At 30.9% G+C, this 5,091-nt stretch overlaps 1 long non-coding RNA gene across 1 annotated transcript; it reads left to right on the forward strand.

Moving 5' to 3' along the window:
- Positions 1–239: 239 nt before the first annotated feature.
- LOC106118925 (uncharacterized) lies at positions 240–3,062 on the forward strand. The gene is made up of 3 exons (XR_001227943.1): positions 240–290; positions 2,219–2,403; positions 2,949–3,062. It is a non-coding gene; the product is annotated as an uncharacterized LOC106118925 (long non-coding RNA).
- The last annotated feature ends 2,029 nt before the right edge of the window (positions 3,063–5,091 follow it).

Consider the following 5,091-nt stretch of genomic DNA (forward strand, 5'->3'; position numbering starts at 1 on the left):
TATCATGACACGCTTGTGACAGTAGACGCGTGTCGACGAAGACATTTGCGCAATCGCAAATGTCACAGTATAAATGACATTATGACATTGTATGACATGACAAGTTTAATATTCCATTCATTGTTCAGAAATTTAATTAATATGTAAATATTTACAGAGGAAGAGTGCTATAATGTTCTAACAAATTGAAATAAATGAGATATTTTACTTAATTAAAAAAAATTCGAGCGTCGATGGTTCAGGGGTTAAGCACATGACTTGCAATCTGCGGATCCTGAGTTCAATTCCCAGTATGTACCAATGTGTTTTTCAATTTACATATGTATTTATGCGCCGTTCTTACGATGAAGGTAAACATCGTGTTGCAACCTGCACATATCTGCGAAGAAATTTAAAATTATGTGTGAATGCGACCCGCACTTGGCCATCGTGGTTGACTATGACGTAGTCACCCCTAACTTGGGTAGGCTCCGAGCTCCGAGAGATTATGACTTAGAATTAAACAAATATAAAACATGTGGTGATAGATTAATTAACCATTAATTCATAAATGTAAAATCAACATTTCAAGCAAAAAAGCTAATAATAAATATTAAATATGAAAACGAGCGAGACCCGAATTCATAATTGAATTGAACAAAAAGCTGTGGGCATTTAAAGTAGGTATCCGATGGTACGGAATAATTAAGCGCCTTTTCCAATGTGTACGAAATTTTAATGATGCACGTCTCTTTGTTAATTTCATACAACGAATTTGCTTCATTTATTTTGTGATATCAGCAAATGTTTCTTGTTTTGATATGCCAATTAATTTTAATGCAGGATTTTGAGAATGAATCAACATAATACGGTAAAGTTAATCTACTCTTGTTAGTACTAAACCTATAATGATGATAATAAAAAATTACCTATAAAACTCATAAAACATTACGAATACATAACGAAGATTTTTATTAATTTAACTAGCTACCGCACGCGACTCCGTCCGCGCGAAATTAAAAAACCTAATAAGTAGCCTATGTGTTCTTTCAGACTATGTTCTACATCTATGCTAAATTTCAACCGGATCCGTTCAGCCGTTCTGGAGATACCTTTTAGCAAACATACATCCATCAATCTAAACATTCGCATTTATTATATTAGTAAGATTCAATTAAAAATAAGCATTGTAGATATATTAGATAGTGAGTTATGATAGTTTACATAGGAGCCATCGACATATGTTTAAAGTACATAACAGCAAGCTGGTAGACGGTATCTTTTGATTAATGCTCGTCCGCACACAATCAGAACAGCTGAGCCTCTTAACTTTCACAATAAAGACGCTTACAGCTCGCAACAAATTTTTGAACAACTTTCCTACGTTAATGGAATTGAAGTAAGAAAAGTTTAAAAGGAAAAGCGCCTATTCTTTTCTTAACGTCTAAGATAAGAATCTAATAAACCTTTTTTTTCTTTATCGAACAAAATTGTTTTATTTCTCTGATTCCTAATTGAATGTTGCTAAAATATTTAAATCGTATTATTGCATTTAAGGAGAAAGTGATAAAATTTTCTCTTTGATGGCAAAATACTGACCATGGGTTTCTGTGGCCAAAACCTGTGTATAAAACATATATCCATGTCATCTTCGACAAAACGATAACAATATGTTTTAAACGAAGATTTTGGTCCCAGAAACCCATGGTAAATATAACATATTCTATGTCGAAATTGCATATATTGAACGCTTCTTTTTCCTACAGGAGAATAATAAAAATTCTGTAGTAAAAGTGCAAACAAACTTACTTTTTACATACGTTATATGAATTATTTAAAAATTAATTGTATGGACGGAGGAGTATCTTTTGTTATCTTAATGTTTTTCAAAAAAGGCCTATTTTCAGTGAATGCGTGTGATTTTGTATTGTTACTGGACGCTTATCTAAATGAACTTTGTGAGAAAAGAATTCATTTAACAGAAAACCTTTTTCAAATAGTGTTTATTGTTTCAAACCCTTTTAACGATTGCTTTTACGACGGGTTACTTTTATGTTACTTTATTTTCTTATCTCAATAATTACTACGTCTTATTTACACTTTCCAGAATAAACATTGAATTTTAAATCATGATAAATAAGACATTGGTTCATGTGTTAAATGGTTATTAAAAATAAAGTGCGAGATATTTCAATATTATACTAAATCTAAGCGAAAAATATTTTAATATCTCTTTCAGGTCCATAAATATGATGAATACGTAGAAATTTTAATTAATTTGAAGCAGACTCAACTTCGTTTTGAACGTCAAAAACACAATTAAATAGTCCCATTTCAATTCAAACTTTTATAATAAGTTCGAGCGCAAAGTGTTGACACGACCTAATTTTACACTTCTTTAACATTTTGTGTGAAAATAAACAGGTAAGAACGTTTTATATTACCTTGTTGATGTGTAAAAAGCTTATAAAAACTGTGCTTTTGCTAAACTTTTAAAAAGCTATTTAATGACGATATATTATTATACCAAGATTATCAAGAAAAGAGCGTACTACTTAAGTTGGACAGGTAATGCATCAACGGTGGGTCCAGTAGGAATATTCGTAACAACATTTATGAAACATCATAGATTATGTTTTAAAATTTGTGCATATCCCCTCCCCGTTGTTCAGTACATACAAATTTTGACATTTTCTTTCGATAACGTTACGGAGGTGCGTGTCACAAATATTCGTACTAGGCCCTTTGTTCCTTAGTTATTGCAAATATTCGAAATTCGCTTAAAATTTGTGTGTCATATCTTAATGCTTACCATTTGTACCTCAATGTTTCATTTACATACATCGCTGAAGTACGCGCCTTTATATAAATATAATTGCTATGTTTTTATATACTTTGATAGAAATGTTAAACAAATACTAAATTGAAGCTACATTGATTTGGTAATGTGCAACGTAATACTGTTTCAGCCTTGACCTACCTGTTGCTATGCCCGGGGCAAACCGCAAACCCTTGCTCGTCGGTCTCATAACAAATTGTTTTAAATGATAACATTTTAATTCAGTTTATTTAATTAAATGTAAACGTTTATTTAGCAATGATACAAGCAATTAAATAATTATATACTTGGGTATATTTAAATGAAATAAAAATAGAAAAGATTGATGTGTGTTTTATTTTTTAACAAGTTTTTTGTAGATTTTAAATACCGCTTTTATAAATAAATATTTGTATATATTCGATTCGTTCTAGTCGTTTATGTCTACTCCTAACATCGATTTCCTAGTAAAATTGCGCTTAAATGGTATTTAGTAAAATAAAAAAAAATGCTTGAATAAACGGACACAGCAATATGCTATATAAAGGGTGTTTTACAAATGAAAACTTACAGAAATAACGTTTAGTTAAGTCTTTAGTCGGTAATATTATGCACTAAGACTGGCTTGGCTGGCAGCGTGTTTTTGAAATAAAAATAAAATCATTCCAGATTTAAAATGGAATGTTAAAATAACAATTCCATTTTCAAATTTCATCCACAGTTAAATGAATTCATGAAACGGTTTTCTTATTCACAATGAATAGAGAGTTTTCCTTGAGTTATTTAATTATAATAAGACTTTTCAAAGACCTTTTTAGTTTAAAATTCGGTTTGTTAATTTTTTTTTCTATAGAGCGTCGGTGGTTCAGAAGACAAGCCCTTGACTTGCAGGTCCTGGGTTCGAATCCCACCATGTACCAATATGTCTTTCGATTTCCGATTTGCACATGTACATTCATCCGACGTTTTTACGGTGAAGGAAAACATCGTGATGCAACTGCACATATCAACCAACCCACACTTAGCCAGCGTGGTTGACTATGACCTAGTCACCCCTACTTTAGGGTATGCTCCGAGCCTCTCGGTGGGGTCGTGTAGTGAGCTGATGATGACTTCTTTTCTATATTTTTATCTACGTAATTAAACTAAAAATGATGTCTTTATATGATAAGAAATTTTGATTAAAATAAGTCATATTGAAACTATTCTTAGAAGTTTCGAACAAACTGATCGCATGATAATAAACAAATATTAAGATAAGTCTATCTATGTTTTCCGGGATTAATTTTAAGACCGGAAGACATGGTTAATTCTAAAAAAAGATATCATTCAGAGATAATTTTATGTAAAAGATATATAAATACATTAGAAGATTACCAATTATTCGGTTCAATAAAATATGACGCAATAAAAACAATATCTTTTATCTATACTATCTATTCTTTATAATATTATATAGATAAAAGATTTGCTTGTTTATTTGCATGCATTAAATAGGCTGTAAAACTACTAAACTGATATGAAAAATTGTTTTACTGTTGGAACATCATCCTCGGATTACATTATACTTCTTATTAATATTATAAATGGGTATGTTTAGATGGATGTATGTGGATGTGTGGTATCAGAACGGCTGCATGGATCTTGTTGAAATTTAACGTAGATTTAGAACATAGTCTAGAAGAACACAAGCGCGGACGGAATCGCGAGCGACAGCTACTAATAATCTTACTAATATTATAAATGCTATTGTTTAGATGGATTGTATCTCTAGTACAGTTGAAGATATAGTGATAAATGGCATGGATATAGAACATAGTCTGGAAGAACACATAAGCTATTCATTAAGTTTTTTTTTAATTCCGCGCGGATGGAATTGCAGGCGACAGATAGTAATTTATAAAATGAACATGAAAAACATTTGAAATGATTTATACCAAAATACTGATACCGTTGTTATTATTCAAGAGAGGAGTTAGTTAACAATTTTCTTGTAACTTAATTTTCGTGAGAATTGAAACGTGAATCTTAATTAGTGGTCGAGACAGTTCACTGAGTCTCAATTAGCTTCGCAATTAATAGCTACGAATATATAATTGTTACCAATACCTTCAATGATACTTTTAGAACTTTAAAAGTATATAGTATATACTAAAATATGAATAAATAAAATATGAAAGAATAGCTGTCGCTAGGAATTAAAAAAAACTTAATTAGTAGCCTTTTTGTTCTTATAGGGTATGTTCTACATATATGGCAAATTTCATGAAGATCTGTTCAGCCGTTTCGAAGAT

This window comes from Papilio xuthus, unplaced genomic scaffold (assembly GCF_000836235.2).
Source record: "Papilio xuthus unplaced genomic scaffold, Pxut_1.1 DF827542.1, whole genome shotgun sequence".
NCBI lineage: Eukaryota > Metazoa > Arthropoda > Insecta > Lepidoptera > Papilionidae > Papilio > Papilio xuthus.